Source organism: Salvelinus alpinus, chromosome 10, assembly GCF_045679555.1.
Source record: "Salvelinus alpinus chromosome 10, SLU_Salpinus.1, whole genome shotgun sequence".
Lineage (NCBI taxonomy): Eukaryota > Metazoa > Chordata > Actinopteri > Salmoniformes > Salmonidae > Salvelinus > Salvelinus alpinus.
In genome coordinates this window covers 16,929,783-16,954,782 of record NC_092095.1, presented here as the reverse complement: position 1 = coordinate 16,954,782, position 25,000 = coordinate 16,929,783, and the positions used below count along the sequence as shown (strand labels likewise).

At 44.6% G+C, this 25,000-nt stretch overlaps 1 protein-coding gene across 1 annotated transcript in view; it reads right to left on the bottom strand.

The window, feature by feature from the left end:
* LOC139531575 (contactin-associated protein-like 2) overlaps positions 1-25,000 on the bottom strand; it is a 314,450-nt gene that overhangs the window by 25,272 nt on the left and 264,178 nt on the right. The window lies entirely within an intron of this gene.

Here is a 25,000-nt window from a genome sequence, read left to right as displayed (position 1 = left end):
TCGAAGGAATTGTCCGTAGAGCTCCGAGACAGGATTGTGTCGAGGCACAGATCTGGGGAAGGGTACCAAATATTTTTTGTAGCATTGAAGGTCCCCAAGAACACAGTGGCCTCCATCATTCTTAAATGGAAGACGTTTGGAACCACCAAGACTCTTCCTAGAGTTGACCGCCCGGCCAAACTGAGCAATCGGGGGAGAAGGGCCTTGATCAGGGAGGTGATCAAGAACCCGATGGTCACTCTGACAGAGCTCCAGAGTTCCTCTGTGGCGATGGGAGAACCTTCCAGAAGGACAACCCTCTCTGCAACACTCCACCAATCAAGCCTTTATGGTAGAGTGGCCAGATGGAAGCCATTCCTCAGTTAAAGGCACATGACAGCCCGCTTGGAGTTTGCCAAAAGGCACCTAAAGGACTCTCAGACCATTAGAAACAAGATTCTCTGGTCTGATGAAACCAAGATTGAATTCTTTGGCCTAAATGCCAAGCCTCATGTCTGGAGGAAACCTGGCACCATCCCTACCGTGAAGCAAATAGCTGTGGAGGGACACTCCCCATCCAACCTGACAGAGCTTGAGAGGATCTGCAGAGAAGAATGGGAGAAACTCCCCAAATACAGATGTGCCAATCTTGTAGTGTCATACCCAAGAAGACTCGAGGCTGTAATCGCTGCCAAAAGTGCTTCAACAAAGTACTGAGTAAAGGGTCTGAATACTTATGTAAATGTGATATTTCCGTTTTTATTTTCATACATTTGCTAAAAATTCGAAAAACCCGTTTCTGCTTTGTCATTATGGGGTATTGTGTGTAGGTTGATGAGGGGAAAAAATTATTTAATCCATTTTAGAATAAGGCTGTAATGTAACAAAATGTGAAAAAAGTCTGAATACTTTCCGAATGCATTGTATTTAAAACATTATGTTGTTATGGACTGGCCTGCAGAGAGTAGAGAGCTGTAGAGAGCTGTAGAGAGCTCTGAGTGTTTTGGACTAGTCTATAGAGAGCTGTAGAGAGCTCTGAGTGTTTTGGACTAGTCTATAGAGAGCTGTAGAGAGCTCTGAGTGTTTTGGACTAGTCTATAGAGAGCTGTAGAAAGCTGTAGAGAGCTCTGAGTGTTTTGGACTAGTCTATAGAGAGCTGTAGATAGTTCTGGATGATTTGGACTGGCCTGCAGATAGTAGAAAGCTGTAGAGAGCTCTGAGTGTTTTGAAATGCAATAAACAGTTACATTATTGTCTTTCCCTCCTCCTGTCTCTCTCCTCTCTCTCCTGTCTCTCTCCTGTCTCTCTCCCCTCTCTCTCCTCTCTCCTGTCTCTCTCCTGTCTCTCCCCTCTCTCTCCTGTCTCTCTCCTGTCTCTCTCCTCTCTCTCCTGTCTCTCTCCTGTCTCTCTCCTGTCTCTCTCCTGTCTCTCTCTCCTCTCTCCTGTTTCTCTCCTGTCTCTCTCCCCTCTCTCCTGTCTCTCCTGTCTCTCCTGTCTCTCTCCTGTCTCTCTCCTGTCTCTCCTGTCTCTCTCCTCTCTCTCTTGTCTCTCTCCTGTCTCTCTCTTCTCTCTCCTGTCTCTCCTGTCTCTCCTCTTTCTCCTGTCTCTCTCCTGTCTCTCTCCTCTCTCTCCTGTCTCTCTCCCGTCTCTCTCCTCTCTCTCCTGTCTCTCTCCTCTCTCTCCTGTCTCTCCCCTGTCTCTCTCCTGTCTCTCTCCTGTCTCTCTCCTGTCTCTTCTGTCTCTCCTGTCTCTTCTGTCTCTCTCCTCTCTCTCCTGTCTCTCTCCTCTGTCTCTCTCCTCTGTCTCCCCTCTCTCCTGTCTCTCCCCTGTCTCTCTCCTGTCTCTCTCCTGTCTCTTCTGTCTATCCTGTCTCTTCTGTCTCTCCTGTCTCTCTCCTCTCTCTCCTGTCTCTCTCCTCTCTCTCCCCTCTCTCCTGTCTCTCCCCTGTCTCTCTCCTGTCTCTCTCCTGTCTCTTCTGTCTCTCCTGTCTCTTCTGTCTCTCCTGTCTCTCTCCTCTCTCTCCTGTCTCTCTCCTCTGTCTCCCCTCTCTCCTGTCTCTCCCCTGTCTCTCTCCTGTCTCTCTCCTGTCTCTTCTGTCTCTCCTGTCTCTTCTGTCTCTCCTGTCTCTCTCCTCTCTCTCCTGTCTCTCTCCTCTGTCTCCCCTCTCTCCTGTCTCTCCCCTGTCTCTCTCCTGTCTCTCTCCTGTCTCTTCTGTCTCTCCTGTCTCTTCTGTCTCTCCTGTCTCTCTCATCTCTCTCCTGTCTCTCTCCTCTGTCTCCTGTCTCTCTCCTGTCTCTCTCCTGTCTCTCTCCTGTCTCTCTCCTGTCTCTCTCCTGTCTCTCTCCTGTCTCTCCCCTCTCTCTCCTGTCTCTCCTGTCTCTCTCCTGTCTCTCTCCTCTCTCTCCTGTCTCTCTCCTCTGTCTCCCCTCTCTCCTGTCTCTCTCCTCTCTCTCCTCTCTCTCCTGTCTCTCCCCCTCTCTGTTATTCAGAGGAGAACATGTAGCAGAAAAACAGCAGATTGCAGACAAACAACCTCAAACACACAGAATATTGAATAGTAATAAACATGTAATGTTGACACACTCTTTCTGGCCAGCCAGTATCTCCATAAGCTCCCTCTCCCAAACAAGAGAGAGAGAGTGTGTGTGTGTGTGTGTGTGTGTGTGTGTGTGTGTGTGTGTGTGTGTGTGTGTGTGTGTGTGTGTGTGTGTGTGTGTGTGTGTGTGTGTGTGTGTGTGTGTGCGTGTGTGCGTGCGTGCGTGCGTGCGTGCGTGCGTGCGTGCGTGCGTGCGTGCGTGCGTGCGTGCGTGCGTGCGTGCGTGCGTGCGTGCGTGCGTAGGTGCGTGCGTGTGCTGACAGATTATAGAGCCTTTGGTAATGTGTCCTACAATGCAGTGCAAGAGTGGAGAAAACGCCCTGATATCAGGCCACTGCTGAATTTGATAGCCATGTCAGAGGAGCTACACACACATGCACACACACACACAAGCCTATATGGCAGAGCTAAATACTGTACCTGGGACCAGCCTTTTAGTGGACCAGCCTGTTAGTGGACCAGCCTGTTAGTGGACCAGCCTGTGTTATATCAGTATCTTATTAGTATTCAAGTCTGAGTATCAGGTATATAGCAGAGGGGGAGAAAGAGAGAAAGAGGAGAGAGAGAGAGAGAGAGAGAGAGAGAGAGAGAGAGAGAGAGAGAGAGTCAGGGAGAGATGGAGAAGGATAGAGGAGAGAGAGGGAAAGGGAGAAAGAGAGAGAGACAAACCTTTCCAAACAAAAACAGAGACCCAGAAAACCTACACCTTCACTATGGTGAATCACTAAAACAATACAGAAATACACTACTTAAAAAGAAGGAACAGCACGTCAGAAATCAGCTCAATGTATTTGAAGAACCATAGACTAACCACTTCTGGGAAAATTGGAAAACACTAAACAGACAACAACATGAAGAGTCATCTTTCCAAAACGGAGATGTGTGGATAAACCACTTCTCTAATCTTTTTGGCTCTATAACAAAGAACAAACAGCAAAAACATATACATGATCAAATACAAATCTTAGAATCAAATACCAAAGACTACCAGAACCCACTGGATTCGCCAATAACATTGAATGAATTACAGGACAAAATACAAACCCTCCAACCCAAAAAGGCCTGTGGTGTTGATGGTATCCTCAATGAAATTTTTAAATATACAGACAACAAATTCCAATTGGCTGTACTGAAACACTTTAACATCATTCTCAGCTCTGGTATCTTCTCCAATATTTGGAACCAAGGACTGATCACCCCAATCCACAAAAGTGGAGACAAATTTGACCCCAATAACATCCGTGGGATATGCATCAACAGCAACCTGGGGGAAAATCCTCTGCATTATCATTAAACAGCAGACTCGTACATTTCCAGAGTGAAAACAATGTACTGAGCAAATGTCAAATTGGCTTTTTACCAAATTATCGTACGACAGACCACATATTCCCCCTGCACACCCTAATTGACAAACAAACCCCCAAAAAGGCAAAGTCTTTTCATGCTTTGTTGATTTAAAAAATGCCTCCGACTCAATTTGGCATGAGAGTCTGCTATACAAACTGATGGAAAGTGGTGTTGGGGGAAAAACATACGACATTATAAAATCCATGTACACAAACAACAAGTGTGCGGTTAAAATTGGCAAAAAACACACACATTTCTTTCCACAGGGCCGTGGGGTGAGACAGGGATGCAGCGTGAGCCCCACCCACTTCAACATATGTATAAACAAATTGGCGAGGGCACTAGAACAGTCTGCAGCATCTTCTGCATTTATTACAAGCAGCCCAAGAGAGAGTGGAATCATACTCATATCCACACACACACACACACACACACACACACACACACACACACACACACACACACACACACACACACACACACACACACACACACACACACACACACACACACACACACACACACACACACACACACACACACACACACACACACACACACACACACACACACACACACACACACACTCTCTCTCTCGTTTGGGAGAGGGAGCTTATGGAGATACTGGCTGGCCAGAAAGAATGTGTCTATATCTGTAAACATTTTGTGAGTGTATGTGTGTACAGTATGTGGGTACAGTATGTGTGTACAGTATGTGTGTACAGTATGTGTGAGTGTATGTGTGTACAGTATGTGTGTACAGTATGTGTGTACAGTATGTGTGTACAGTATGTGTGTACAGTATGTGTGTACAGTATGTGTGTGTACCATTGGAGGATGCTGAGGGGAGGACAGCTCATAATAATGGCTCTGGAATGGAGGGCATGGAATGGAACCTGGAAACATGTGTTTGATACCACTCCATCCATTGCTACCGGACTCCATGGGCTGCTTGTATTACCATCTCTCTCTCTCTCTCTCTCTCTCTCTCTCTCTCTCTCTCTCTCTCTCTCTCTCTCTCTCTCTCTCTCTCTCTCTCTCTCTCTCTCTCTCTCTCTCTCTCTCTCTCTCTCTCTCTCTCTCTCTCTCTCTCTCTCTCTCTCTCTCTCTCTCTCTCTCTCTCTCTCTCTCTCTCTCTCTCTCTCTCTCTCTCTCTCTCTTCTCTCTCTCTCTCTCTCTCTCTCTCTCTCTCTCTCTCCCTGTCTCTCTCTCTCTCTCTCTCGCTCTCTCGCTCTCTCTCTCAGAGTGGAATTTAATAATAGACTGTTCCACTAATAGGCCAGTCCACTAATAGACCGTTCTACTAATAGACCGGTCCACTTATAGACCGTTCTACTAATAGACCGGTCCACTAATAGACTTGAACTCTGGTCTGTCATACAAGCTTGACTTGGCATAACATACAAACAAGACAGACAGACAGACAGGAGATGGCTGATGCACAAAAATATGGAACCATGCCAATTGTACTCTGACAATCCAACACAAACATGAGTGTGCTTAGGTCTACAGCTCCCTCTGCGCGACCTGTAAATCCTGTTATGGCTGAATGTACATTACTGTTCTATCTCAGTCATGATATGCATCATACCTCCCCAGCTGGTTGGTCTCTTTGTCTGTCTGTCACACAGGTGTCCAATGAGAGCTGACTAACCATTTAGTGGGTGGTACTGAGAATATAAGAGCTGCCAGGAGCAGTTATTGGGTGAGAAGCGGAATGATGGGGGGAGAGGAGGATAATAGGAGGGAGGTGGAGATTGGTTGAGGGTGAGGAGAAGGAGGGGTGGAGAAAGATGGAGAGAAGTTGGAGAGGTGGAGAGAAAGGGGATGAGAGAGACAGTGAGAAGGGAGAAGGGGGGATAAGATAGACAGTGAGAGGGGAGAAGGGGGGATGAGATAGACAGTGAGAGGGGAGAAGGGGGGATGAGATAGACAGTGAGAGGGGAGAAGGGGGGATGAGATAGACAGTGAGAGGGGAGAAGGGGGGATGAGAGGGACAGTGAGGGGGGAGAAGGGGGGATGAGAGGGACAGTGAGAGGGGAGAAGGGGGGGATGAGAGGGACAGTGAGAGGGGAGAAGGGGGGATGAGATAGACAGTGAGAGGGTAGAAGGGGGGATGAGAGGGACAGTGAGAGGGGAGAAGGGGGGGATGAGAGGGACAGTGAGAGGGGAGAAGGGGGGATGAGAGGGACAGTGAGAGGGGAGAAGGGGGGATGAGAGGGACAGTGAGAGGGGAGAAGGGGGGGATGAGAGGGACAGTGAGAGGGGAGAAGGGGGGATGAGAGGGACAGTGAGAGGGGAGAAGGGGGATGAGAGGGACAGTGAGAGGGGAGAAGGGGGGTGATAGGGACAGTGAGAGGGGAGAAGGGGGGGATGAGATAGACAGTGAGAGGGGAGAAGGGGGGATGAGATAGACAGTGAGAGGGGAGAAGGGGGGATGAGAGGGACAGTGAGAGGGGAGAAGGGGGGATGAGAGAAGATCTTAAATGGAGGGGCGACAAGAGAACAGAAAGGGTGAAAGGATCAAACAGGGTTACCATGGCAACAAATGATAGCTCGTGGCAAAACTAGAGTGTAAGAAAGGGAGGGAAAAGAGAGACGGAGAGAGAGAGATGGAGAGACAGAGAGACGGAGAGAGAGAGAGAGAGATGGAGAGACAGAGAGACAGAGAGAGAGAGAGACAGATGGAGAGACAGAGAGACGGAGAGAGAGAGAGACATCGTCCTGTTAATGGACTCAAATGGGAAGTATGTTCAGGAGAAGAAACTTTTCCCTAGACACAAAACGAGAAAGGTGTGGTGCCCAACAACGCAAAGTGCCATGGAGCTGCTTGATAAGAACCATCTCGGGTCGCCAAGCCACATAATCATACATACCGGAAGCAACGACCTGCGTGCTCAGCAGGAGAGGGTGGCGACTTCACTACGTGGAGTGATTGAGAAGGCCTCCGCAATCTTCCCCAACTCAAGAATCATAGTGTCAACCCTTCTACAGAGGAGGGACTTCCACCCTGCCACAATCCAAAGAATAAATGCCAGCCTATCCCGGGACTGTGCCCTGCGACCCAATGTACACCTGGCCCACCATCCCACCCTCGATCTGGACTGTCTCTATGACCATGTTCACCTGTACAGGGAGACAGTCCCCATCCTTGCCAAGAGTCTCAAGGACGTCGCTCTAAACCGCAGCCCGACCTCTCCACCCAGGAACAGCGGAGCAATCTCCACCCCGCCGAGATCACCGAGACAACATCCCGGACCAGCACCCTGGACCCCCCAGCCACGACCACAGCACCACCAACCTCAATGCCCACCACAGCCAGCGCAGCACAGACCACCCCAGCCCAGCTTCAGAGCCACCCAGATGAGGCCTACCACCCCCCTCCTCCCCACCGCAGACCCACACCTGGAGGAGCCACAGCCCAGCAGGCAGAGCTACGCACAGGCTGTGAGAGGAGCAACTGGCTCAGCCCCCACCAACCAAATGAGTGACATTAAACAAATGCTGAGTCTACTATGCTCACATGTGATGGGCCGAGGGTCATGGTAAGATGAGCACAAGAACTCCACCATTCTCACACTACATCCACCCAAGTGGCATGACACAAATTCTATCTTAAATGATAAACAAATCACATTTGCAAAATAAGAGTTTACTTTAATTGAAAAATCCTATTTTAATGGTTCTTCTTGGATTGTGAGTGTTTGTCTCATTTTGAAAGGTAAAGAAAAGAGAAAAAAAAGTTATGAAGTCTTTTTACGTTGCATGTTGGAATATACAAGGATTGAAGTCCTCTGCTTTTGGGCTAAAGAGCAGAAACCCAGACTTCCTGAAAGAAATTGATGATGTTGATATTTTAGTACTACAGGAAACATGGTGCAGAGGTGATGTTTCCACTGGCTGTCCACTAGGTTATAGGGAGATAATCATACCATCCACTAAATTAAAAGGAATCAAACAGGGCAGAGACTCAGGGGGAATGCTAATATGGTATAAATCTGAACTAATTAATTCAATCGAATTGATCAAAACAGGAGAATTCTTTATCTGGTTAAAAATCAACAAGGAGGCTATCTTGACAGATAAAAACGTCTTCCTCTGTGCCACATACATTCCCCCCTCAGAGTCACCCTACTTCAACGAAGAGAGCTTCTCCATTCTAGAGGGAGAGATTAGTCACTTTCAGGCCCAAGGCAACGTACTGGTCTGTGGAGACCTGAATGCTAGAATAGCAGAAGAACAAGACACTATTAACAGTCATGGGGATAAACACCTACCAGGAAGCAATAACCTTTCCCTCCCCACATACCCCCACAGAAACAACTATGACAAAGTGAAAAACAAAAATGGATTACAGCTCCTGAGGCTCTGTCGAACACTGGGTCTGTACATAGTCAATGGCAGGCTGAGAGGAGACTCTTTTGGTAGGTACACCTACAGCTCATCCCTTGGCAGCAGCACTGTAGACTACTTCCTCACCGACCTAAACCCAGAGTCTCTCAGAGCCTTCACAGTCAGCCCACTAACACCTCTCTCAGACCACAGTAAAATCACAGTGTATCTGAGAAGAGCAGAACCCAACCATGAAGCATCATGGCCCAATAAATTACATGGTACTAAACAAGCCTATAGATGGAGTGCAAACAGTACAGACATCTACCAAAAAGCAATTAGTAGCCAAAAAATACAATCTCTCCTGGACAACTTTTTAGCCTTAACATTCTCCTTCAGCAATGAAGGTGTAAATTTGGCCGTTAGGAACATAAACTTTATATTTGACAAATTAGCCTCCTTGGCTAATCTAAAGAAGCATAAGAGCAAACCAAAAATAACAGATAATGAAAAATGGTTTGATAATGATTGCAAAAATCTAAGAAAGTCATTGAGAAATATATCTAATCAAAAACACAGAGAACCAGACAACAAAAATATACGCCTTCAATATGGGGAAACACTGAAGCAATACAAACGCACCCTTAGAACAAAAAAGGAACAGCACATTAGACATCAGCTGGATGGAATTGAGGAATCCATAGAATCAAACCACTTCTGGGAGAATTGGAATAAATTAAACAAACCTCATCATGAGGAGTTGGCTATCCAAAATGGGGATATGTGGAGAAATCACTTTGCAAACCTCTACAGCAATATAACAAAGAGCCCAGAACAAAAAGATATACAAGAAAAATTACAAATCCTTGAATTAGCAGTCAAAGACTATCAGAATCCTGTGGATACCCCAATTACAGAAGAAGAATTATTGGAAAAAATATGCAATCTCCAACCCAAAAAGGCCTGTGGTGCTGATGGGATTTTAAATGAAATGATCAAATATACAGACCACAAATTCAAATTGGCTATACTCAAACTCTTCAACATTATCCTCACTGCAGGTATTTTCCCCGATATTTGGAACCAGGGACTGATCACACCAATCTATAAAAATGGAGACAAATTTGACCCAAATAATTACAGAGGAATATGCGTTAACAGCAACTTGGGGAAAATTCTCTGCAGTATTATAAATAGCAGACTACATCATTTCCTTGACGAACACAACGTCCTGAGCAGAAGCCAGATTGGATTTCTAAAAAATTATCGTACAACAGACCACATTTACACCCTCCACACTCTAATTGATAAACAAGTTAACCAAAACAAAGGCAAAATCTACTCGTGTTTTGTAGATTTCAAGAAAGCATTTGATTCAATTTGGCACGAAGGTCTTTTTTATAAACTAATAGAAAGTGGTATTGGAGGGAAAACATATGATTTTATTAAATCAATGTACACTAAAAACAAATGTGCGGTTAAAATTGGCAACAAGCAAACAGACTTCTTCTCTCAGGGGCGGGGAGTGAAACAGGGCTGCCCAATAAGTCCAACATTATTTAACATCTACATGAATGAATTGGCAAAAACATTAGAAGAATCGACAGCACCTGGTATCACCCTACACAACACTGAAATCAAGTGTCTGCTGTACGCAGATGACCTGGTGCTGCTGTCTCCCACTAAAGAGGGGTTACAGCAACACCTAGATCATCTTCACAGGTTCTGTCAGACTTGGGCTCTGACCGTTAACCTAAAAAAAACAAATATAATGATATTCCAAAAAAGGTCCGGAAATAAGGATGACAAATATAAATTCTATTTGGACACAGTTCTATTAGAACACACCAAAAACTACACATATCTAGGACTAAATATCAGCAACACAGGTAGCTTTCACATGGCTGTGAATGAGCTGAGAGACAAAGCAAGAAGAGCATTCTATGCCATTAAAAGGAACATCAAAATTGAAATTCCAATTAGAATCTGGCTCAAAATTTTTCAATCAGTTATAGAACCAATTGCTCTATATGGCAGTGAAGTATGGGGTCCACTCTCTAATAATGAATTTACTAAATGGGACAAACATCCAATTGAAGTATTGCATGCAGAGTTTTGCAAGACTGTATTGCAAGTACAAAGAAAAACTCCAAATAACGCATGTAGGGCAGAATTGGGCCAATATCCCCTCCTCATTCGAATAGAAAAAAGAGCCATCAAATTTTACAACCATCTAAAAACAAGTGACCCTAAAACATTCCATCACACAGCTCTACAATGTCAAGAGATGAAACCAGAGAAGAGTCCCCTCAGCCAGCTGGTTCTGAGGCTCAGTTCACCAACCCAAACCAACCCCATAGAGCCTCGGGACAGCCCTCAGAAAATCTGGCCCAACCAAATCATCACAAAACAAAAAGAAAAATATATAACCTATTGGAAAGACACCACAAAAAATCAAAGTAAACTTCAATGCTATTTGGCTCTAAACAGACAGTACATGGTGGCAGACTATCTGACCACTGTGACTGATAGAAAACTGAGGAAAACATTGACTAGGTACAGACTCAGTGAGCACAGTCTAGCTATAGAGACCGGTCGTCACAGACAAACCTGGCTGCCCAGGGAGGACAGGCTGTGCTCACTCTGCTCCAGGGGAGAGGTAGAGACAGAAGTGCATTTCCTACTACACTGTGACAAATACTCAGACCTAAGAGCATATTTCTTTCCCAAAATTATAATTCAATACAAAGAATTTGAAACTATAAAAGATGAAGAAAAATTCAAATATTTGTTGGGTGAAAAGCCAAAATGTGCAGTTTTGGCAGCCAAATATGTGTCCTCCTGCCACAGCCTGAGGGACAGCCAGTGAAAAATGCAAAGTAATGTTGATAATATTTCCCATTTAGCTTAGTTTTGTTTTGTCTTTCGTACCAGGTCATGTGTCTTCTCAGTCATGTTGACACTGGTCTACTACTGTTGCTTTAATGTATTGTTGTTCTGATTAATATTGTTGTTGTAGCTGTTATTAATGGTAATCCCATGTCCACTACTACTATTATTATTGCTGTTAGTCCCACCATTTATTTATATATAAATATATATATATTTTGTGTATATATATACATATATATTTTATTGAAATTTTTCGATATGTATACTTTGACAATGTAAGTAATAATAACTTGCCATGTCAATAAAGTCAATTGAATTGAATTGAATTGAATTGAGAGAGAGATGGAGAGACAGAGACGGAGAGAGAGAGAGATGGAGAGACAGAGACGGAGAGAGAGAGAGATGGAGAGACAGAGATGGAGAGAGAGAGAAAGATGGAGAGACAGAGATGGAGAGAGAGAGAGAGATGGAGAGACAGAGACGGAGAGAGAGAGATGGAGAGACAGAGACAGAGAGAGAGAGAGAGAGAGAGAGAGATGGAGAGACAGAGACAGAGAGAGTGAGAGAGATGGAGAGACAGAGACGGAGAGAGAGAGATGGAGAGACAGAGACGGAGAGAGAGATGGAGAGACAGAGACGGAGAGAGAGAGAGAGAGAGAGAGGGAGACAGAGACGGAGACGGAGAGAGAGAGAGAGGGAGAGAGAGAGAGAGAGAGGGAGGGAGACAGAGACGGAGACAGAGACGGAGAGAGAGAGAGACTAAAAGGAGGAGGGGTAATAATGGAACGAAAATACATATACCGACTATAGACACAAAACAGCAACAAAGACAGCAGAGAAATGTTACTAAAATACACTGATCAGGAACAGAGAGAAAGAGAGAGAGAGAGAGATGGATGGATGAATGTACTGTCTAGGAGGTAGTAACTGCACCTGTCCTTGCAATGCCCTCCTACTGCAGTCTACCTGCCACACACACACGCACACGTACACACACACACACACACACACACACACACACACACACACACACACACACACACACACACACACACACACACACACACACACACACACACACACACACACACACACACACACACACACACACACACACACACACACGCACACACACACACACACACACGCACAGCATACCCCTGGGAACACGCACACACTCACCACTACAGAGCTGAACAGAGGATACTAACCCAGGTACACAAAACACTCACCACTACAGAGCTGAACAGAGGATGCTAACCCAGGTACACAAAACACTCACCACTACAGAGCTGAACAGAGGATGCTAACCCAGACACACAAAACACTCACCACTACAGAGCTGAACAGAGGATGCTAACCCAGGTACACAAAACACTCACCACTACAGAGCTGAACAGAGGATACTAACCCAGACACACAAAACACTCACCACTACAGAGCTGAACAGAGGATACTAACCCAGACACACAAAACACTCACCACTACAGAGCTGAACAGAGGATACTAACCCAGACACACAAAACACTCACCACTACCCAGACACACAAAACACTCACCACTACAGAGCTGAACAGAGGGTGCTAACCCAGGTACACAAAACACTCACCACTACAGAGCTGAACAGAGGATACTAACCCAGACACACAAAACACTCACCACTACAGAGCTGAACAGAGGATACTAACCCAGACACACAAAACACTCACCACTACAGAGCTGAACAGAGGATGCTAACCCAGGTACACAAAACACTCACCACTACAGAGCTGAACAGAGGATACTAACCCAGACACATAAAACACTCACCACTACAGAGCTGAACAGAGGATACTAACCCAGACACATAAAACACTCACCACTACAGAGCTGAACAGAGGATACTAACCCAGACACACAAAACACTCACCACTACAGAGCTGAACAGAGGATGCTAACCAGGTACACAAAACACTCACCACTACAGAGCTGAACAGAGGATACTAACCCAGACACACAAAACACTCACCACTACAGAGCTGAACAGAGGATGCTAACCCAGACACACAAAACACTCACCACTACAGAGCTGAACAGAGGATACTAACCCAGACACACAAAACACTCACCACTACAGAGCTGAACAGAGGATACTAACCCAGACACACAAAACACTCACCACTACAGAGCTGAACAGAGGATGCTAACCCAGACACACAAAACACTCACCACTACAGAGCTGAACAGAGGATACTAACCCAGACACACAAAACACTCACCACTACAGAGCTGAACAGAGGATACTAACCCAGACACACAAAACACTCACCACTACAGAGCTGAACAGAGGATGCTAACCCAGACACACAAAACACTCACCACTACAGAGCTGAACAGAGGATACTAACCCAGACACACAAAACACTCACCACTACAGAGCTGAACAGAGGATACTAACCCAGACACACAAAACACTCACCACTACAGAGCTGAACAGAGGATGCTAACCCAGACACACAAAACACTCACCACTACAGAGCTGAACAGAGGATGCTAACCCAGACACACAAAACACTCACACCTACAGAGCTGAACAGAGGATACTAACCCAGACACACAAAACACTCACCACTACAGAGCTGAACAGAGGATACTAACCCAGACACACAAAACACTCACCACTACAGAGCTGAACAGAGGGTGCTAACCAAGACACACAAAACACTCACCACTACAGAGCTGAACAGAGGATGCTAACCCAGACACACAAAACACTCACCACTACAGAGCTGAACAGAGGATGCTAACCCAGACACACAAAACACTCACCACTACAGAGCTGAACAGAGGATGCTAACCAGGTACACAAAACACTCACCACTACAGAGCTGAACAGAGGATACTAACCCAGACACACAAAACACTCACACCTACAGAGCTGAACAGAGGATGCTAACCAGGTACACAAAACACTCACCACTACAGAGCTGAACAGAGGATGCTAACCCAAGCATACAATCAATTAGGGTTTAAGATTACATTATTTCAATGAAATTAAAGCATCATTGACGCTCTTCAATGTTATTTCTCTTGTAGAGGAAGGTAATCTTACCGTCTGACTAGCCTTCTGGTTAGTGTGTCTCTGTAGACCAGTTTTCTTTCTCTATTTCTCTCTTACCAATATCACTGCTGCAGTCGAGTGGTTCTGCTAGCCCTGTTCCTCGCTCGTTCTCCCTATCTCTCTCTCCCTATCTCTCTCTCTCTCTCTCTCTCTCTCTCTCTCTCTCTCTCTCTCTCTCTCTCTCTCTCTCTCTCTCTCTCTCTCTCTCTCTCTCTCTCTCTCTCTCTCTCTCTCTCTCTCTCTCTCTCTCTCTCTCTCTCTCTCTCTCTCTCTCTCTCTCTCTCTCTCTCTCTCTCTCTCTCTCTCTCTCTCTCTCTCCCTATCTCTCTCTCTCTCTCTTTCCCCCTCTCTGCAGTGTCTCTGTCATTCTCTCCCTGTTCAGTGCAGTGCAGTGCAATCCCACCCCCGCTCACACACAGAGCCTGGGGAAAGACCGGGGACTGGATTTCATCCTACACGTGAAAACCTGGAGTCTGGAGTACTGCAGATCAGCAATACATTGTGTGCTAGCCAAAGCTACGAGACAGTCAAAAGGCAATGACCTCACACACACATTTACGTAATTTAGCAGACGCTGTTATCCAGAGTGATTTACAGTAGTGAGTGCATACATTTTCATACTCGAACCCACAACTCAGGCGTTGGAAGCACCATGCTCTAACAACTGAGCCCCCCCCCCCACACACACACAGTATAAGAGGACACTTATAGAGATTACAGATTACAGACTACAGATGACAGACTACCGACCACAGACTACAGACTCACCATCCATTATCAAAATAATTCCCTTTAAGCAAATGTTTTAAGCACAGTCTGCATCAAAATATAATTAACAATATATCTATTTGAAGTAAAATCTGAAAAAATGCGTCAGTGGTCTACAAAAGATAACCAGACACTATGAGGTCTACAAAAGATAACCAGACACTATGAGGTCTACAAAAGATAACCAGACACTATGAGGTCTACAAAAGATAACCAGAGACTATGAGGTCTACAAAAGATAACCAGACACTATGAGGTCTACAAAAGATAACCAGACACTATGAGGTCTACAAAAGATAACCAGAGACTATGAGGTCTACAAAGGATAACCAGACACTATGAGGTCTACAAAAGATAACCAGACACTATGAGGTCTACAAAAGATAACCAGAGACTATGAGGTCTACAAAAGATAACCAGACACTATGAGGTCTACAAAAGATAACCAGACACTATGAGGTCTACAAAAGATAACCAGAGACTATGAGGTCTACAAAAGATAACCAGACACTATGAGGTCTACAAAAGATAACCAGACACTATGAGGTCTACAAAAGATAACAAACCACTATGAGGTCTACAAAAGATAACCAGAGACTATGAGGTCTACAAAAGATAACCAGACACTATGAGGTCTACAAAAGATAACCAGAGACTATGAGGTCTACAAAAGATAACCAGACACTATGAGGTCTACAAATGATAACCAGACACTATGAGGTCTACAAAAGATAACCAGACACTATGAGGTCTACAAAAGATAACCAGACACTATGAGGTCTACAAAAGATAACCAGACACTATGAGGTCTACAAATGATAACCAGACACTATGAGGTCTACAAAAGATAACCAGAGACTATGAGGTCTACAAAAGATAACCAGACACTATGAGGTCTACAAATGATAACCAGACACTATGAGGTCTACAAAAGATAACCAGACACTATGAGGTCTACAAAAGATAACCAGACACTATGAGGTCTACAAAAGATAACCAGACACTATGAGGTCTACAAAAGATAACCAGACACTATGAGGTCTACAAAAGATAACCAGAGACTAGGAGGTCTACAAAAGATAACCAGACACTATGAGGTCTACAAAAGATAACCAGACACTATGAGGTCTACAAAAGATAACCAGACACTATGAGGTCTACAAAAGATAACAAACCACTATGAGGTCTACAAAAGATAACCAGAGACTATGAGGTCTACAAAAGATAACCAGACACTATGAGGTCTACAAAAGATAACCAGAGACTATGAGGTCTACAAAAGATAACCAGACACTATGAGGTCTACAAATGATAACCAGACACTATGAGGTCTACAAAAGATAACCAGACACTATGAGGTCTACAAAAGATAACCAGACAATATGAGGTCTACAAATGATAACCAGACACTATGAGGTCTACAAAAGATAACAAACCACTATGAGGTCTACAAAAGATAACCAGAGACTATGAGGTCTACAAAAGATAACCAGACACTATGAGGTCTACAAAAGATAACCAGAGACTATGAGGTTTACAAAAGATAACCAGACACTATGAGGTCTACAAATGATAACCAGACACTATGAGGTCTACAAAAGATAACCAGACACTATGAGGTCTACAAAAGATAACCAGACACTATGAGGTCTACAAATGATAACCAGACACTATGAGGTCTACAAAAGATAACCAGAGACTATGAGGTCTACAAAAGATAACCAGACACTATGAGGTCTACAAATGATAACCAGACACTATGAGGTCTACAAAAGATAACCAGACACTATGAGGTCTACAAAAGATAACCAGACACTATGAGGTCTACAAAAGATAACCAGAGACTATGAGGTCTACAAAAGATAACCAGACACTATGAGGGAAATAAAAGGTTTGAACACGTAAAAAAATCACCTGTGGGAGGAACAAAACAGTAAACAGACATTGTCGTCATTCGATTAAATATTGTCCTTTACAAAGTGCTTTTATCTAAATCAACTCACAGTTTATACATACGTAGGATCTTAATTTGAGCCAGTTTGCTACAGCAGGAAGAAAATCCTTCAGCAACAGGAAATGTGAATTATTCTGTGGATTATAATTAATGGACATTTTTGTAGGGGTTGATACATTTTCATAAGAGAAAATGACAAACAGAAGCCTTTTAAAACCTCAAATGCACTACAAGGTTAACATTTCCTGCATTGCAGTAAAATTCTCCCGCAACAGGGTGATGAAATTAAGATCCTACATCTGAACATGTGTTTTTAAATATGGATAGTCTGTCTCTATCTGTGTCACAGAGTTCTCAGTGGGGAGAGATAATATGTCACCTCTCTCTCTCTCTCTCTCTCTCTCTCTCTCTCTCTCTCTCTCTCTCTCTCTCTCTCTCTCTCTCTCTCTCTCTCTCTCTCTCTCTCAATTCAATTCAATTCAAGGGGCTTTATTGGCATGGGAAACATGTGTTAACATTGCCAAAGCAAGTGAGGTAGGTAATATACAAAAGTCAAATAAACAATAAAAATGAACAGTAAACATTACACATACAGAAGTTTCAAAACAATAAAGACATTACAAATGTCATATTATATATATGCAGTGTTGTAACAATGTACAAATGGTTAAAGCACACAAGTTAAAATAAATAAACATAAATATGGGTTGTATTTACAGTGGTGTTTGTTCTTCACTGGTTGCCCTTTTCTTGTGGCAACAGGTCACAAATCTTGCTGCTGTGATGGCACACTGTGGAATTTCACCCAGTAGATATGGGAGTTTATCAAAATTGGATTTGTTTTCGAATTCTTTGTGGATCTGTGTAATCTGAGGGAAATATGTCTCTCTAATATGGTCATACATTGGGCAGGAGGTTAGGAAGTGCAGCTCAGTTTCCACCTCATTTTGTGGGCAGTGTGCACATAGCCTGTCTTCTCTTGAGAGCCATGTCTGCCTACGGCGGCCTTTCTCAATAGCAAGGCTATGCTCACTGAGTCTGTACATAGTCAAAGCTTTCCTTAAGTTTGGGTCAGTCACAGTGGTCAGGTATTCTGCTCAGTTTTTTTTGTAAATTCTGTCAAGTAATTATCTTTTTGTTTTCTCATGATTTGGAAAGGTCTAATTGTGTTGCTGTCCTGGGGCTCTGTGGGGTCTGTTTGTGTTTGTGAACAGAGCCCCAGGACCAGCTTGCTTAGGGGACTCGTCTCTAGGTTCATCTCTCTGTAGGTGATGGCTTTCTCTCTCTCTCTATGTGTGGGGAGATGATGTGCCATTCAACACTCTTAGACATGACTGCCTTACAGGAATGACACAGATAAACAGAGATAATAATAAATAAATAAAAAGCATTATTCCATTATACTGCTTATAGCATATACACACACACTTTCAAATCCTTCTGATGACTAACATGACACATCTTGAATATTTTTCTATCTCTAGTTTCACCCTGACCCTCTGCTCCTCCGAATCTCCTCTTATTGTCTTTCTCCGCCTCTTCTGCTTCCCATCTCATCTTTCCAACCATTGAGCTATAAGATCCTGAAAGCCAGTCTTTTAATTTTTCATTGTTTGCCCCAAAGAGGGCGCTCTAAACTTACTTGAGCGGCACATTGAAGGAGAATATTAGCATTGAAGACTATTATTCGGCCCGAGATCGCAACGTGAGTGGGACTAGCTAGCTAGCTGATGTTGTTTTTACGGCGAATAGTTTGCCAGCTTGTTTTAATGTAGATAATAATAACCGAAAACAAATCAAACCTGCTATGCACATTGCAAACAGCCATGTCATAGTCACGTTTCCTCACTTAGCTGGCTAGATAAGTTAGCAAATTAGCTAGCAAGTTCATTAGCTCGGTAACTAGCATGACAGGCTGTGCCTGCTGTACCTGCTTTCTAATTAAATGCCTGGCGCTAACAGGCTTTAAAACAGTTACAGAGTTTAATTGGCTGTGATAGGAGAAAACTGAGGATGGATCAACAACATTGTAGTTACTCCACAATACTAATCTAATTGACAGAATGAAATTAAGGACGCATGTACAGAATAAAAATATTCCAAAACATGTATCCTGTTTGCAACAAGGCACTAAAGTGATACTGCAAACAAATTGGCAAAGCAATTCATGTTTTGTTCTGAATACAAAGTGTTATTTTTGTGTCAAATCCAATACAACATATTACTGAGTACCACTCTCCATATTTTCAAGCATAGTAGTGGCTGCATCATGTTATGGGTATGCTTGGAATCGTGAAAGACTGAGGAGTTTTTCAGGATAAAATAAACGGAATGTAGCTAAGCACAGGCAAAATCCTAGAGGAAAACCTGGTTCAGTCTGCTGATTAAGATTAATTCACCTTTCAGCAGGACAATAACCTAAAACACAAGGCCAAATCTACACTGGAGTTGCTTACCAAGAAGACAGTGAATGTTCCTGAGTGGCCGAGTTACAGTTTTGACTTAAAATATATGGCAAGACCTCAAAATGGTTGTTTAGCAATCTGCTTATTCTCATTATTAAACGACCTTTCGGGCTGTGGCAGCCTCCAGTGGAAGGAATGACCCAGCGCTCCACATTCTATTCCGCAGTGGACTGTGCGAGGAGGTCCAGACGGAGTTGGCATGTCGGGATGACAATATATCCTTTGACGCTCTCATCGCGATGGCCATCCGTCTGGAAAATCTTCTTCTGGAGCGCCGGTGTCCACCTCGCCCCTCGCCTCTCTCCTTTGTCTGTCCTGAGGCAGAGCCTGAACCCATGGAGGTAGGGACCACACACCTCTCCGCGGCAGAGCGGCATCGCCGGAGACAACTGGGGATCTGTCCCTATTGTGGCCAGGAGGGGCACTTCATCGACCAGGCCCTCGCATCCTCCCTGAACTTAACTTCATACCTGCTTTCCTCTCCTGCCCTGGATACGCGACCATTGGGATCTGGTACAATTACGTACATCACAGCACCACTCATCACAGCACCACTCACCCTCACTACATCACTGTGGGACCCATGCACCTGGAAAGCCCTTCCTCATCACCACCCGTACACAAAGTCATCCTCGGTCTCCCGTGGCTCCAACTTCATAACCCCACCATCTCCTGGTTGAGGATGAGAATCACCGGAGGACCTGCCTGAGGACCTGCTTTCCCGCATCCTGTGAATCCACATTGGTGGAGGGTCTTGTGAGTGCCCTCCAGCCTATCAATCTGTCCTCCCAAATCGTTGGTACCGTGTGTTGGGACGTAGATGTGGACATCCGCCAGGCTCTGGAGAGGGAACCCACTCCTGCTACCTGCCCTTCAGAGCGCATCTACAGTACCAGTCAAAAGTTTGGACACACCTACTCATTCAAGGGTTTCTCTTTATTTTACTATTTTCTACATTGTAGAATAATAGTGAACACATCAAAACTATGAAATAACACATATGGAATCATGTAGAAACCAAAAAAGTGTTAAACAAGTAAAAATATATTTTATATTTGAGATTCTTCAAAGTAGCCACCCTTTGCCTTGATGACAGCTTTGCACAATCTTGGCATTCTCTCAACCAGCTTCATGAGGTAGTCACCAGGAATGCATTTCAATTAATAGGTGTGCCTCAGTGCGTTAGAGCCAATCAGTTGTGTTGTGACAAGGTAGGGTTGGTATACAGAAGGTAGCCCTATTTGGTAAAGTACCAAGTCCATTTATGGCAAGAACAGCTCAAATAAGCAAAGAGAATCGACAGTCAATCATTACATGGTCAGTCACTCCGCAACATTTCAAGAACTTGAACGTTTCTTCAAGTGCAGTCACAGAAACCATCAAGCGCAATTATGAAACTGGCTCTCATGAGGACCGCCACAAGAAAGGAAGATCCAGAGTTACCTCTGCTGCAGAGGATAAGTTCATTAGAGTTACCAGCCTCAGAAATTGCAGCCCAAATAAATGCTTCACAGAGTTCAAGTAACTGACTGAATGAATCAGGCCTACATGGTCGATTTGCTGCAAAGAAACCACTACTAAAGGACACTACTAAAGGACACCCATAATAATAAGAAACTTGCTTGGGCCAAGAAACACAATCAATGGACATTAGACGGGTGGAAATCTGTCCTTTGGTCTGATGCACTGGCGGACTGGCCGTCGGGAGCACCGGGACATTTCCCGGTGGCCTAAGGGTCGTTTTGGCCTTCGGTGAACAGTCAACTTGACCAGCGATAATATAGCAAGCAGGAATGAGTTGAAGGAGAATCCACACATCAGGCATGATTCTCACTCTCTCGCTGCAGTGTCCCCGTGCAGTGTTTTGCACGCGCCAAAAATAACATCAGGTCTCTCCGCGACGCACATAGCAACCGTCTACCTGCTTCTCTACCAAAAACATTTTACACGCACGGCGAAATGGACGGTCAGAAAAGGAAAGGTGGAGCAGAGAGGGAGAGAATAAAAAAGAGAAAGGCCCTTGCCACAGACGCAGCTAAATGCTGCAAAATAAGCAACATATTCGCCAGTAAGGAACCAAGTCAGTCAAAAACACTAGCTAAAACACACACACGACACTCAGCATGGTTAGCTAAGTAGCCTAGCTAGTAATAGTGACACAACGGCCAAACAGTTTGCACGTCTTACGTCTTCGTGGAGGAATTATATCATAGCAATGAGTGCAACATAGCGATCATAATATGACATTGAAGGCAATATGTTTCAACTAGTAAAACATAGTAAACCTAGACTATGGACTTGCCAGCATTCGGTCATGACTCCTGCCACATAAGCTAGGGAAAGTGCACATATACTGTACAGCGAAACAGGCTACAGTAACGTAACCATAATACAGCCATGAACATAACACAGTAGCCTGTGTGACACAGCACAGGCATTGACAAAGATCATTAGCGCCATAGGTACCAGCACTACAAGTTACTACAATAATATACAGCTCTGGGAAAAATTAAGAGACCACTCCAAATTAAGAGACCACTCCAAATTAACAGACCACTCCAAATTAACAGACCACTCCAAATTAACAGACCACTTCAAATTAACAGACCATTCCAAATTAACAGACCACTCTTATTTTTTCCAGAGCTGTATTAATGTAGACTACTGATATAGTAATGATAGTGAGTATGATAATAGTCTTTTCTTTGTAAAGGTGGAGAAGGAAGCAGCACTAGAGCTTCAGGTGCTCCTGCAGAACTGGAGATGGTGGTCAGTTCACTCCAGCAGGGAAACTACTTCCCCTTCCCGTGCCTAAGCGGCCTTGGTCACATCTGTCCATAGACTTTGTAACTGATCTCTCCCTTTTCGATGGTTTTACAACTATTATGGTCGTTGTTGACAGATTCTCCATAATTCCTGATGTTTTATCCCTCTCTCTGGTCTATCCACCGGCACCATGGCCTTCCGGAGGACATCGTTTCTGAATGTGGTTCCCGATTCACGTCGCGGGTCTGGAGAGCCTTTATGGAGAAGCTGGGGGCCACGGCCACCCTCACATCCGGGTCCCGGCCTCAGTCTAATGGGCCGGTGGAGTGGACCAACCAGGAGCTGGGGAGGTTCCTAAGGAGTCACTGACTGGCAGGGGAGTGGGCCCAGTTCCTTCCCTCGGCGCAATACGCCCAGAACTCATTTCGTCACTCCTCCACTGGGCTGACTACCTTCCAGTGTGTCCTGGGATCTCAGCCGGCCCTGGTTCCGCGGATTCCGAGCCAGACCGAGGCCCCTGCAGTGAACGAGTGGTCCGACGTGCAGAGGAGGTGTGGAATGCCTCCAACGCGAGGCTCCAGCGCACTGTCCATCCTGGTGATCGCGTCTGGCTCTCCACAAGGAAACTCCTGCTCCACCTACCCTGCCGGAAGCTGTGGGACCCTTCAAGGTTTGTGGGACCCTTCAAGGTCTTCTGAAGGGTTAATAAGGTAACTTACCATATACAATTCCCCACCAACTACCGGATCTCAACCTCTTTTCATGTTTCCCTCCTCAGGCCGGAAGCAAATGAGAAATAAGTGCACTCAGGCCTGAGCTTCCAGAAGGTCAAAGTTAGTTACTTTAAGCAGCAGTTCTCTCTCTGTGGGTCCAACCCCAAGAAGTTCTGGAAAACGGTTAAAGACCTGGAGAATAAACCCTCCTCCTCCTTACAGCTGCCCGTGTCCCTTAATGTTGATGATGTGGTTCTTACTGACAAGAAGCACATGGCTGAGCTCTTTAATCACCACTTCATGAAGTCAGGATTTCCCTATTTAACTCAGCCATGCCTCCTTGCCCGTCCAACATTTCCTCATCTCCCACTCCTTCTAATGCGACTAGCCCCGATGCTCCTCCCTCTTTTTCCCCTGCCCCGCTACAAAGTTTCTCCCTGAATGCGGTCACTGAGTCCGAGGTGCTAAAGGAGCTCCTTAAACTTGACTTAGACCCTTTCTTCTTTAAGGTTGCTGCCCCTATCATCATCAAGCCTATCTCTGAACTTTTTAACCTGTCTCTCCTCTCAGGGGAGGTTCCCATTGCTTGGGAGGCAGCCACGGTTCGTCCTTTATTTAAACGGGGAGATCAAGCTGATCCTAACTGTTATAGGTCTATTTCCATTTTGCCTTGTTTATCAAAAGTGTTGGAAAAACTTGTCAATAATCAACTCCCTGGCTTTCTTGATGTCTATAGTATTCTCTCTGGTATGCAATCTGGTTTCCGCTCAGGTTATAGATGTGTCACTGCAACCTTGAAGGTCCTCAATGATGTCACCATTGCCCTTGATTCTAAGCAATTCAAGTACTCCCTTACAAAAATGATTTTTTTTGCGGTAAACTTCCTACAAGTTTGTGGCAAATTTGCTGCAAACTAAATAGCGTGTTACAAAATGTTGCCAGAAGTTTGCAAATGTTTGCCAGCAGTGGTGAATCTACAGCAAACCTTTGGCAAGAATAATATTTTGTGGCAGATGGATACCCAAACGTGCAGCAAATTGGCCAAAGGTTTGCCACAACTGTCTGCCAGAAGCTTGTTTGGTATCCGTACGGGCTATCTTAGCTCTAGTGGTGAAAACTCAGCCTCACTGGTCATCTCCCTGTCACCTACACACACTGAAACAAGTTGTGACGAACATTTCAAACACTCATTACTTGATTAGTTTGCTACATATTATGATTGTTGGATTTGCATATCACACTGTACATCAAACTGTAATCACTAACCTCCCATGGACAAAGGTTTTGAAAGTTCCCTCTGCAAGTATTGAGAGCAAGAATATGCTGTTTCTGAGTGGTGTGCCAGAATGTTGGTCAGAACTGAACTGCAAAGAGACCCATGTCTACTTTGGCATATGAACACACTCTTCTGTATATTGCATATCATTTCCAGTTCAACCTTTGTTGTTTTTGTTGTTGCCTAAAATCCATTTGGAAATAAATCCAGATTGTGAAATACATAATTGTGTATGAATTATGTTTTGGAAATAGAAACTGGGCGAGATGGTGAGTAGGGCCTCTGTTGTGTCCTTCAGTCTTAAAATGGCAGCTCTGCAGTTCCAGATGAGGTTATGGTGGTGTGTGTGTGTGTGTGTGTGAGCGTGTGTGACAAGGAAAGGGGCATTATTCCCTGTGGTATTAGTCTGCTGTACATCGATCAATGGTTCTAGCTAGGAAGGGAACTCAGCCATTCCTTGTACCTCACTGACTGCCACCAGCCCAGAACAGAGCAGGACAACCAGGAGTCATGTAAACCAGGAGGATTGGAAACCAAAGCAGTGACCAGGAGTAAGGAATACTATACTGCACTAAAGTCTTGTTCAGGAGGACACAACATTGTGAATGTTGCAGATAGAAATGTCTTGTATAGAGCTGACATGAATCCCTATTATTCTACAGAGGAGCATGCCTGTTCTACATAACATATTTACACCTGAAGCAAAACATACCTATTGAACATGTTACAGAAAGCAAACCAGACTAAAATGTGTGAAATCCCTGTCTGGCAACAATAGACCTCTTCCATGACTGTGTCCTGGTGAAAAACAG